The 12,560-nt window shown below is 50.1% G+C and overlaps 1 protein-coding gene across 3 annotated transcripts in view; it reads left to right on the top strand.

Moving 5' to 3' along the window:
* Positions 1 to 253: 253 nt before the first annotated feature.
* NCKAP5L (NCK associated protein 5 like) overlaps positions 254 to 12,560 on the top strand; it is a 38,948-nt gene continuing 26,641 nt past the window's right edge. For all 3 annotated transcript variants that reach the window (XM_017545799.2, XM_017545800.2, XM_017545798.2), the window contains exon 1: positions 254 to 687. The gene's annotated coding sequence lies outside the window, so the exon portion shown is untranslated. The remainder of the gene's footprint in view (positions 688 to 12,560) is intronic.

Raw genomic sequence — 12,560 nt, 5'->3', positions numbered from 1 at the left:
CCAGCACTGCTCTCTGATGAGTGGACCCTGTTCCTACCACTGTTCTCCAGATTACCGGGGGACGACCCCATCCTGGAGGAGGGAGAGAGACGGGAGCATTTAAGGCCAAAAAGGCACTCAAGCCTTTCCCCATGGATTTACACCCAACACGTATGCAGAAAGGCAAATTACAAACACCGACGCTCACAACCACACATACACGTGCACGCCCAGCCCCACAAAAGCAAACGCGCATGCCCGTGGGCCCGCACGCACCTACTTAGTTTTCTCTGTTCTAGACGCCCTCATTCCACCCCCGCGCGGCCCAGCCCGGCGTCCTCTACCCAGGCACTGCTGAGGTTTACCAGGCCCGGCCCGGCCCGGCCTGGAGAAAGTGTTTCTATAGGGGGGAAGGGAGGTCCTTCCCACCGGAGCGGAAGCGGCGCGCGCCGGCCAGGCAGACTTAGCTCGCGCCCTGGGAACATCTGGAGGGGGCTGGGAGGGGCGCGCATCAAGGGTGAACGTGGATTGGCTGCTCGGGAGGAGGGAGGCGGGGTCAGTGCGAGGGGCGGGGCTCCCCGGCCCCTTTAAAGCCTTGACATCAGGAGGCGGCTCCGGCACCCCCCTTTCTCTGCCCCCCGACCCCAGTTCATGGCCATGGACCTGGCGGATCCGGCCTGCCCTGGCCCAGCTCAACACCTGATTTCGGTGAGTTCTGGGTCTACTTGGGATTGAAAGGGCGGCGAGTGCGGGGGGGATCCGTAGCTCCGGGCCAGGGGGAGTGGGGTGTGGAGGGTAAGTCTCTCGTGGCAGTACAGGGTCGGAGAGGGCGTCGCAGCTTCCTGCCCAGACCCTGCTGCCCCGTCCCTCCCTCCCTCCCTCCCGTCGCACCCTCCCCGGGGGTCCGGCAGCGACTCTGTGCACCCCCACCCCACCCCCTCCCGCCCCCCGCGCCATCCTTGCGCACACTCCGTGGCCCCGGAAGAGAAACTTTCGGGAGTGGGGGATGTTCCGGGGGCCGGGCTCCCTCCCTCTTTGAAAGCACTGACCTTGCCCCAACTGCTCACCCGACCCCACCCGCATCCCACCGTCCGGGTGCCGCTTAGCGGTGCCGGGTTATTGCGGGGGGAGGGGCTCTCTCCCCAAAGCGCAGGCGCGGAGACGAGCCTGGGGCTCCCTTTCGCACTCCTTCCAGTCCCCGTGGCCTGGGGCGGTAGGGCGTGGGGAAGGCGGGGAGAGGCGGAAAGACCCGGTCTCCGAGAGAACGGCCCTTCTGAGGCTTTGAGGGGCTGCGAAAAGAAGGAATGACCAGGCGGGTTGCATGCTAAAGAAAAGCTAAGGGAGGGAGAAGGGTTGGTTGGGCAGGGAGTAGGGACAGGGCAGCGCCTGCAGAAAAGGCCCTCCGGGTGCTGGCTGCGGTGCCAGAAGAATGCGGAGAATTCATCTGTGCCCGACGCTCCCCTGGCTTAGCCCGACTAAGAAAGCGGCTGCCCGGACCCTAGCTCCCCTCTCCTTGTCCTGGGCCCAAGGCCCCTAGTTGTCTTCAGTTCTGGCACGGCCCCAAGGGCACAGAGGGTCTTCACCTCCCATAGGCCTAGTTTTCCAGGCATCCCCAGGCTGGATCAGCCGAGCCCGCTTAGTCTATCCAGCTGCCACTTCTTAAAGGCGTGCCTTGCTGAGGAGCTATGGGTCTTGGGCTAAGGAGTTCTCTGGCTGTAGAGGCAATCCCTCCCTCCCACTTCTCCTCCTTCATGGGTCCTCCTGCTTAAGCACAATGGTCAGCCGGAGGAATAGGTCCCGGGCAGGAGTGGTCCTGGAGAGCGGTAGAGATGTCAATGCCTAACCGTTTTATGGTCAGTACTTTTGGGGAAAATGAACCTAGCCCATTTGCGTTGTTGCAGACCCTCCCTTGCAGACATGACACCACCTGGCTCTCTGAGACTCCTTGTGTGACAGGAAAATTCACTTCTCAAATTGGTCCCCCATCTTCCTAAAAACAACCTGGGGTTAATGGATTTCCTATCCCAAAGAAACCATGTGTATTCCTGTCTGAGGAGACATTCCCATATATTCAAGCTTGTTTTCAAATTCTGTGGTCTGTGCATGAGGTGGCTTCGGCCCTCTAGCATCTTTCTCTGGCTCTAGCCCTCAGGAAGAGAGTGAGGACCTGGAGAGGCAGGTGCTGTGGATGGAAGGGAAAAAGGATCTTCATGATAGGCCGGTGAAAACCTAAGTGTATGGGGACAAAGCTGCTATTAATAAAGGCAGAGTCAGAAGCTCTGGTCCCTACTCTTCTTGCCTTGCTGAGTGACCTTGGTCAAGACAGTTTGCTCTCGGGGCTCAGTTTCCCCATCTTTAAAACTCAGCAGTTTGATTAGAAAGCTCTAATATTCCCTTCCATCTTTTGACATTGAATGGTTCCACTCATGGGTGAGTCCATAGGGGAGAAAGATCAGATCTCTCTGGCAGAATGGTTCCATTTAGATAGAGCTGAAGTGTTGGATGTGCTTTAAATTCACAATTACCTAGGATGAGAACCCTGGATAGAGAGTACAGATTCCCTTATTCTATGCCTGACAGTCTTTGTTCCACACACCCCTGGTGCCTTGGGATATGAACTCCTGCTCCTCCTGGCTTGGGTTTGGCCCACCCATCATGGCCTGTGGTGAGACATCCCAGCCCTTTGAAGAAGGGCTGAGAGAGGAGGAGGCAGCCAAGGGCCAGCAGGGTAAGCAGATTCCCAGGAGACAGTTTACATCTCAGCTGTTGGGACTTGTTTTAGGATCTGGGCCAGGGAGCACAGCACACTCACCCACCCGCTCTCTTATAGGAGGAGGGCAAGGAGGGCCCCACTGCTTTTGCCCACCCACCCCCAGCCCTGCCTACCTCACTGCTGTACTCACACCCCCAGGTCCCAGGCAAGGGGCTAAGGAATCTTCTCCACCATGCTCATCCAGCCCAGCCAGCCTCCCAGGCCCTGCTATACCAGCCCAGCAGCTGCAGTGAGAAGCCACCCCCACCCCACCTTTTCCAGCCCCTTCCCTCCTGGGGGTAGGATTTTGTCAGGAGTTGGGCTCTCCAGGTTGGGACTTGCTTTCCAGCCCAAGAGCCAAAGGTCTTGAAGTTCTTCTTGTTTGTTTTCATCCTTGGTCTCCCAGGTGAAGGGGAGTGTTGAAGGAGAGGCAGTGATTAAAGAAGCCCTGGATTTGGTCATGTAGGGGACATATTCTCCCTGCGTTGCTTTTCCCCCTGCTCTCCTGGGCCTGGGGAGCCCTCTGCCCTGGACCCTGCTGCCTATAAGGGCAAAGCTGCAGCAGGAGGTGTTTAGGTTAAACCCCAAGGAAGCCTTCCTTACTGCTGTGAGCCTTTGGAATGGATAATGGAAGCTCCCAGGGAGGTCAGTTTCCCAGAAAGTGGCTAATGCTGGAGTCCCTGTCAGACTGAAAGATGCAGCTGTTACTAGGCAGAAGCTGCTGTTCCTTCTTGGGGTGTGGCTCTGAGGCTGGCCAGCCAGAGGCCTCGTTAGAAGCAGGAGGAAAAAGGGCCCTTGCCTGACAACTGAAGTGGGGTTCCTGGTGCCATTCATCATGCCCAGGTCACCAAAGCTGCATCTCTCAAAACAAGTGCCCTTTCTAGCTCCTGCTTCCCTCAGCCCCTCCCCCAATTCACCACCGCTCCTGCTGTCTCCTTTAACACCCCTCACCTCAACCTGGCAGGTTCCCCCAGCCCCAGTCTGGCTGCATTAATGGACCGATTGGATTTTCTATACTTGGAGTTTGGGATTTCTGATTGAACATGCAAATTTATGTAAATCAATCTGGGATCTGCCACTACATCAAAACAACACAGCACAGGCTGGAAGGAATCCTAGAGACAGTCTAGTCCAATGCCCTCGTGTTAAAAATGGGCAAACTGAAGTCCAGAGGGGGAAGTGATTCATGCTGTGGTGAGTGTCAGAGGCAGGACTCCTGATTCTGCGTTGTAGTTTTACGTGGTCCCATTCTGCCTTAATGTTTTAGGCACAAGGTAGCATGGCTGGATTTAAAGCAGAGAGGGCCAGTTCTTGAACCTGAGATAGCAGAAAGCTGGGCCTTCGGAGAGTCACAATGTTATTGCAGGAACCCCCAGGGGACTCTGGTCAGCTTTGTAACATGCTGAGGAAAAACAACTTCAAATCCCTGAGAACAAGACCTGAAATATTTTCCCCCACACACTGTCCTGGAGGGTTGGAGGACAAGGTCATTGGTTGCTGTCTGTCTTGGCCCTTGCGGTTTCTCGGGAGCTTAGATTTTGTCTGTCCCGGCGTCTGTCACAGTACCAGGCACACAGCAGGCTGTGGATGGACCTGCATATGCAATGCCTCCATCTTTACCCTTCCCTCCTAGTTTGAGTCTCTACTGCTTTCCTCCATGGACACAGTAGGAAAAGGTCTTTGGTCTCTTAGGATGCTTTCCACCCTCCTCTGCCCTCTTGGAGGGTATATGCCAACTGGACCTCCCCTGCGGGTTTCTACGGCACTGGCCAGACAGGCCTTGCTATAGGAAGGATCTCTTTATTTAGGATCAGTACCAAGAATGGAAGTGGGCTACAGAGATGGGCTGGGGTCCCCAAGAAGCAGTCTCCCCCATTTCTTGACTCTTCTTGATCTGATCTGCCTACGTGGCTATAAGATGTCCCCCACTCCCACTTCATGGACTGTGCCTATGGCATGGGGCTGTTCCCAGGGCTGAGCACTTACTTACCCTGTGGCTCCTGAGCATACTGTAGAGGCGGTGGAGATCCCCGAGGCAGCTGTCTGCCTGCTTTGTGATACTCTGGGAGGGTGGGGCATGGGCTCAAGAACAGAGGCCTTGACTCCCAGCCAGGGCTACCCACCAGGCCTGCCACAGCCTACGAGGGGGCTCGGGACACGTATCTGGGTCTTTCCTCACCTTCTGCCCAAACCCAAGTCCGCGGGACTCTGGAATGAGTGCCCCTGTCTTCAGCACTTTCCCAAAACACAGCAGGTTTAGAACTGGCATGCACACCCTGCACCACCCAGCAGCCCTCGGCGCCTATGTCTATAGCTTTGTGTGAGGGGAAATCTTTCTCCTTGGGCCTCAATTTCCTAGCCAGTGTTCCTGGATTGATCATGCATCATCATTGGGGCGTGGCACCTGCTCAATAATTACCATTTTCCCAGCTCTGGGAGTTACGCAGATGAAAGAGGAGGCCAGGCTGTTATTAAGGTGAATTATTGTTGCTGTTATTACTGATTTCTAAAACCCAGCAGCTGCTGAGAAGAGCCCAGTCAGGCACAGCACCCTGAACCTTAATTCTGGTCCTTGAACTCTGGGAATTCTCCAGTATTCACTATGCTTTTTTTTTTTTTAAATGTATAGATGTCTTAAAGGAGAGAAGCTCCCATTCTGCTGCCCCTGCTGTTGCCTGCAGGGCTGAGTGGCACATGCTGCTTAGGACCTGTGATCTGCACGTCTCCTCACTCTCATTTAGTTCAGCCTGAAATTGCCCCTGCCCCTAGACACTCTGGGTAGGCGAATGGACAGAGTTTTCCTAGGTGGGGCTGTGGGGGGCCCTGGAACTCCTGGGTGTGGCCCTGGGGTTCTCAGCAACTGCAGTTCCCAGGGACTGATTCACCTCACTCCCAGCTGGCTTGATGTGGGGGCTGTATGCAGCCCTTCTGTACAAGGATCTATTGAGACACCCCCAGAACCTGCCCACAGCAGCACCAGGCACTTCCAGGAGTCATTTACCCCACTTGCCCCAAACCTCCCCCTGCCCAATCTCTGACCTCTGCCCCTGCCCCTGCCCAGACTTTGTCCCCTTTCCCAGGGACCTAGAATAAATCCAGCTCTTTCCCAGGTGGAAATGCCCCTGACCAACTTCTGAATAGTGATGTTACCATGCCCACCCCGCTGCCTGGGGGTAGGGGGGCTTCTCTGCTAACCCAAAGCAAGATTTCTGGGGAAGAAAGGACATGAAGGCATCAGCAGCCCTGGGTCAGAGCCCCCCGTTCATTTGACCAGCCACTTCACCTGCTCCCTTGTCCTAGGGGCCTGGAAGAGGGTGGATGACACAGCTGGGAGGAACTTTAGAAATCAACTTGTTGAGTAGTTTGATTTCTTCTAATATTTTTTGAAGTTTTGTTTTATATGTTCACCAGGTTTTATAAATATAGTTTGAAAATCAAAGTGATATAAAAAGGCATACATTAGGAAATCTCAGCTGGGCACAGTGGCTCACACCCAAAACTTTGGGAGGCCAAGGTGGGTGGATCACTTGAGGTCAGGAGTTTGAGACCAGCCTGACCAACATGGTGAAACCCTGTCTCTACCAAAAAATAAAAAAATTAGCTGGGCGTGGTGGCATGCACCTGTAGTCCCAGCTACTGGGGAGGCAGAGGTGGGAGGATCACTTGAACCCAGGAGGCAGAGGTTGCAGTGAGCCAAGATGGAGCCACTGCACTCCAGCCTGGGCAACAGTGAGACCTTGTCTCAAAAAAAAAAAAAAAAAAAAAAAACCTTACCCAAAAAAAAAAAAAAAAAAAAAAAAAAAAACTCACTCCCACCTACATCCCTTTTTCCCTCATAATCATTTATTAGTTTCCTATATATCCCTCGAGTTTCCTTACACAATACCAAACACAAACAAATGTATATTCTTGTTTTATTCTTACCCAAAATACAGTGTAGAGTGTCTACTGTATTTGTTGCCTTACCTATCGGCAGTACCTGGGTGTGCCTGGATTTCTCCTCCCCTATGTCAGGTCTGCTGTTTCTGGCTGTCTTCGTCTGTTTGAGCTGCTATTACAACATACCATAAACTAGGCAGCTTAGAAACAACAGAAATTTATTTCTCACAGCTCTAGAGGCTGGGAAGTCCAAGGTAAAGGCAAGGGCAAATTTGGTGTCTGGTGAGGGCTAGCTCTCTGGTTCCTGGACAGAGGCTTCTCTCTGTGCCCTTACATGGAATCTCACCAGGCCCCTTTTTATATGACCACTAATCCCATTCATGAGGACTCCACCCCTATGACCTATTTCCCTCCCAAAGCACCAACCGCCCCCATCCGCGCAATATCATTACTTTTGATGTTAGGATTTCAACATGTGGATTTGGGGGGATGCAAACATTCAGACCATAGCACTGGCCTTTACCAGTCACCCCAGAGTTCCCCAGTTGGCCCCAAGTCATGAGCAGTGTTCATTCACCTTTGTGTACCAAACTTCAGATGCCAGGATTCAGGCCAAACCGGCCTCTGAGGAATTCTCAAGCTATGAGCAGCCTATTCATTCAGCCAGCAGATTATTTAGAATTTACTGTGTGCCAGGTGTTGTGCTAATCTCTAGGGATACAGTGATCAGAAAAGTCCATGTTCATCAAGTGATTAAACAGTTACAGAATTATAGCTGTGATAAGGGCTGCAAAGAAAGGACACATGCTCTAAGAGCAAGTGCTCCAAGGACCTGCCCCACCTAGTGTTGGGGTTGGCCCGTGCCAAGGCACATGACAGGGCACACATGCTGGGAGCAGGAGTCAGGCCAGGACTGCAGATGTGGGTACCACGTGGCCTGGAATGCTGGCTTTCTCCACTTGGCTTGAGTGGCTTCTCTTCTCCCCACTCCCCCAGTCTGTAGGATGTCCTGGGCCCCTTGAGTTTTGTTGTGTCCAAGACAGGAGACCCCCTTCTCTGCCAGATGGTGCTGATCATTCCTCTTCCCACACCCGCATCGCCTTCTATTTCCCCACCTCTGAGCCCGCAGGCTCCTGAAGCTGGAACCTTTCTTTCCATTCCAGGCTTAGGGGAAGTCGGCGAGGAGGGGAGGCAGGGGGAAACGAGGTGGGGGGGGTTGCTTCTCACTTCCTCTGTAGACAGCACCTCACTTCCTATCCCCCAGGCTAGAAGAAGGCTAAAACTTGGCTTTGCTGTCCCTTCCTCTCTCCTCCCCCACTGCTTTCCTGGGAAGCTTGCAGGCCTTGAAGGAGCAAGGCAGCATCAAAGCCAGCAGCTTATCCCTGAAGGCCCTGCTGAGCCCACCCCTACCCCGCACAAGGGACCTGGCTTCTCAGCTGCAGTCCTTTTATAGACGGGATATTCTTCTCTCCTGCGCCCTGCAGGGGAGAGGAGTCAGAGGGCTCACCCCCATTTTACAGGAAGGAAACTGAGGCCCAGTAGGGAGCCAGCTTCACGTAGGGTCATATAGTTTGTCCGTATGAATCTCAGAAGCGGAATCCCAAAAGCCTGACTCCTGTTTGTGGTCACAAACAAGAGTAGAACCCAGTGGGAGCTTGTGGGTGAACCAGAGCTGTTTTCTCCTCTCAGAGCAGAGCTAGCAGCTTGGGGTGGCACCGCTGGGCTCTGGCTAGATGGTGCCCACTGGGTGAGCACTGGATCTGCTTGGGTGCAGGAGGCATACTGGCTGGCCAGAGCCTATTTTTGTAGAAAGAAGCCAGGAGATAAAGTCTGGAGGATGGGCACTAGGAGCTGGAAGAGTATCTGCCCAGCTCTCCAGCCTGCAGGTGCAGCCTCGTAGGCCCTATTGTCTCAGACCTGGAAGAAAATATTAATAGCTGATGTTTCAGTGGTCAGCTGTGCCATCACCTCCACCATCACCTCTAGGAACCTCTACGCCTTGGTTCCTTCTGTGGGGCCCAGCATGTGTCTCTGGCTACGCCCAGGATATTGAAAAGATGCTGACTCCCTAATTCAGCCAGGGGATAGGAGAGGAGCTAGTTATTGCTATGGGCCAGGGGAGCAGGAAACAATCACCTTCAAATGTCCTCAGATCCAGCTGCACTGAATCATTCTGGTTCCGTATACACCCAGAGGTTTCTGCCTCCTCACTTCTGTTTCTGCCCTTCCTTCTGTCTGGAATAACCCCGTTCCCTTTTCATTGTGTGTAAACCCCACCTGGTCTTCACCTTCTGTTCACTTGATGTCTCCAATTCTGAAAAACGATTTCAGCTTCACCTTAATATTTTTCTCCTGATTTTTAAAGTTCTTCAAAAGATTTCTCTTATGGAACTTCCTTTATAGTATAGCTATCTCTCCATATATCTGTTGGGTTTTTTGTTTGTTTGTTTGTTTTTTATCTTGAGACAGAGTCTTGTTATGCTGTCCAAGCTGGTCTTGAACTCCTGGGCTCAAGCAATCCTCTGCTTCTATGAATTCAACTTTTTAGATTCCTTACATAAGTGACATCATGTGGTATTTTTCTGTGCCTGGCTTATTTCACATAACATAATGTTCTCCAGATTCATCCATGTTGTTACAAATAACAAGATGTCCTTTTTTTTTTAGGGCTGAATAGTGTTCTATTATGTATATATAGCATTTTCTTTATCCATTCATCTACTGACAGATACTTAGGTTGGTTCCATATCTTGACTACAATGAATAAACATGAGACTGCAGATCTCTCTTCAACATCCTGATTTCATTTCTTTTGGATATATACCCAGTATTGGGTTGCTGGATCATGTGGTAGCTCTATTTAAGGGATTTTATTTTTATTTTTTTGTAGATACAGGGTCTTGCTATGTTGTCCAGGCTGGTCTTGAACTCCTGACCTCAAGTGATCCCTCCTGCCTTGGCCTCCCAAAGTGTTAGGATTACAGGTGTGAGCTACTGGGTCTGGCCTATTTTAAGTTTTTTGAGAAATTTCCATTCTATTTACTATAGGGGCTATACTGATTTATATTCCCACCAATGATGTACAAGGGTTCCCTTTTCTCCACATCCTTGCCAACACTTATTATTTTGTCTCTTTTATAATATTCTAAATGTGTGAAGTAACATCTCATTGTGATTTAAATTTGTATTTCCCTGATGATCATATACCTACTGGCCATTTGCATGTCTTTTAAGAAATGTCAGGCTCTGCACAATGGCTCACGCCTATAATCCCTGCACTTTGGGAAGCCAAGGCAGGCAGATTGCTTGAGCCCAGGAGTTTGAGACCAGTATGGTCAAACCCTGTCTTTGCAAAAAAAAAAAAAAAAATCCAAAAAATGAGTCAGGCATAGTGATGTATGCCTAGAGTCCCAGCTATTCAGGAGGCTGAGGTGGGAGGATCAGCTGAGCCCAGGAGTTTGAGGTTGCAGTGAGTCATGATTGCACCACTGTAACCAGCCTGCGCTCCAGCCTGAGTGAATGAGATGTATGGTTTACAAATATTTTCTCCTATTCTGCAGACTGTCTCTTTTCTCTGCTGTTTGCTCTGCAGAAGCTTTTTAGTTTGATGTAATCTCCTTTGTTGCCTGTGCTTTTGGGGTCATATCCAAAAAGTCATTGCCCAAACCAACATCATGGAGTTTTTCCCTGTATTTTATTTTCTTCTAGTAGTTTTACAGTTTCTAGTCAGGTTTAAGGTTTTTGTTTTGTTTTGTTTTTTGAGATGAAGTCTCACTCTGTCACCCAGGCCAGAGTGCAGTGTTGTGATGTCGGCTTACTACAACTTCCATTGCCTTCTGGGTTCAAGAGACTCCTGTGCCTAAGCCTCCTAAGTAGCTGGAATTACAGGTGTGAGCCACCAAGCCCAGCTAATTTTTCTATTTTTAGTAGAGACAGGGTTTCACCATGTTACCTAGGCTGGTCTCAAACTCCTGACCTCAAGCAATCCACCTGCCCCAGCCTCCCAGAGTGCTGGGATTACAGGCCTGAGCCACTGCGCCCAGCCAAGTTTAAGTTTTTAATCCATTTTGAGTTGATTTTTGTATATGGTGTGAGATGAGGTTCTAATCTGATTTCACTCTTCTGCATGTGAATATCCGGTTTTCTCAATACTAATTACTAAGGAAACTGTCCTTTCCCTGTTGTGTGTTCTTGACATGTTTGTCAGAGATCAATTAACTGTAAACATGGGGAATTATTTCTGGGCTCTCTATTATTCAGTACCATTCACCTAGTGTCTGTTTTTATGCCAGTACCATGCTATTTTGATTACTATAGCTTTGTAGTAGGTTCTTCAAATCAGGTAGTGTGATGCCTTCAAGTTTGTTCTTTTGCTCAAGAAAAAACTTTTGCTCAGCTTATTTAGCTGGCCTTACTCTAGGATGTGGTGTGATAGGTAGCACAGAGAATTTTGGATTCCCAGGGGTAGGTTCAATACCTATAGTTCTAGAAATGAGAGGATTTTTTACCTCTATTGTTTACTCTATCAAAGTAATTCTTTTGTCAGACATATTGCTTTGGATATTTGGGATCTTTTATGGTTCCATATGAATTTTAGTATTTTTTTCCTATTTCTATGAAAAATATAATTGGTATTTTGATAGGGATTGCATTGAATCTGTAGATAGCTTTAGGTATTTATGGACATTTTAACAATATTCTTCCAATCCCCGAACAGGGGACATCCTTCCAGTTATTCATGTCAATTTCTTTTATCAGTGTTTTGTAGTTTTCAGTGGAGATATCCTTCACTTCCTTGGTAAAACTTATTCCTGAATACTTTATTATTTTGTAGCTTTTTTAGGTAGTTCATTGTTAACATATAGAAAAGCTACTGATTTTTTTTTCTTGCATGTCTTATGTCTCCTACTAGACTGAAAGCTACAAGAAGCCCAAGAGCTGACCCTTCTCTGAATTACCCCCAGCTATAAACCCAAGCAGTGTGTCTCCTAGTGAGTTTATCGGTCCAGAAATACCTGTAGAATGAATAGGTTGGTACTATTTGCCAGAGTGAGTCACTGAGGCCTAGAGTGGGTTGAGAACTTTGAAAGGGTGAGGGACAAATCTGCAAATGTCCCTTCTTCACTCCTCAGTATAGTTTGTCCTATGGCCCTAAGAGCCACCTGGTGGAGGATAGCTAGGGGTCTTTAGGAGAACCTGATGAGCCCATGTATGTTCTTAGCTGTCCCTTCTGACCTTTTCTCTGGCTAGAATGAAAGGAGGTCACCAGTTCTATAGGGGGCAGGATGGTTCAGGGCCTGCTGTGGTTGGCAGAAGTGGTACACTGGCAGAGGGTGTGTGGGGGAGAAATGCAGAAACACAAGCAGGGCCTCTCCTCCGGGAGCTCCCCTTCTCACAGTATAGGGAGTCTCTGCCTCTTCACAGGGAATGTGCCAGAACAGGATGCATTGCATTTGGAAATAGCAATCCTGCAGGAGGCACTTGAAAAGATAGAACCATGAGGGCTGCTTGAGTCCAGGAAAGCTTGTCCAAAGAATTGCTCTGGAGCCAGACAAAGGCGGGGTTTCGAGGGTTGTGTTGAGGGCTTTGGTGTATCCCAAAAGCAGTAGGAAAGAAGATTTGAAGTGGGAAGAACACAATCAGATTAGTTTTAGAAGGTTGCTATATGGTGGAGCTCCTTGGAAAAGTGGTTGTGACAAGGAAAGTATAAGATAAGCCAGGAATGTCTTATGGCAAGAGAGTGCTTTAAAAAAAAGGAGTGGATCAGGAGACCAGCCTGGCCAATATAGTGAAACCCTCATCTCTACTAAAAACACAAAAATTAGCCAGGCATAGTGGTGCACACCTGTAGTCCCAGCTACTCGGGAGGCTGAGGCATGAGAATTGCTTGAACCGAGATCACGCCACTATATTCCAGCCTGGGAGACAGAGCAAGACTTGTCTTAAAAAA

The sequence above is a fragment of the Cebus imitator genome, unplaced genomic scaffold (assembly GCF_001604975.1).
Source record: "Cebus imitator isolate Cc_AM_T3 unplaced genomic scaffold, Cebus_imitator-1.0 Scaffold181, whole genome shotgun sequence".
Taxonomy (NCBI): domain Eukaryota; kingdom Metazoa; phylum Chordata; class Mammalia; order Primates; family Cebidae; genus Cebus; species Cebus imitator.
This window is presented reverse-complemented; position numbering and strand designations above follow the sequence as displayed.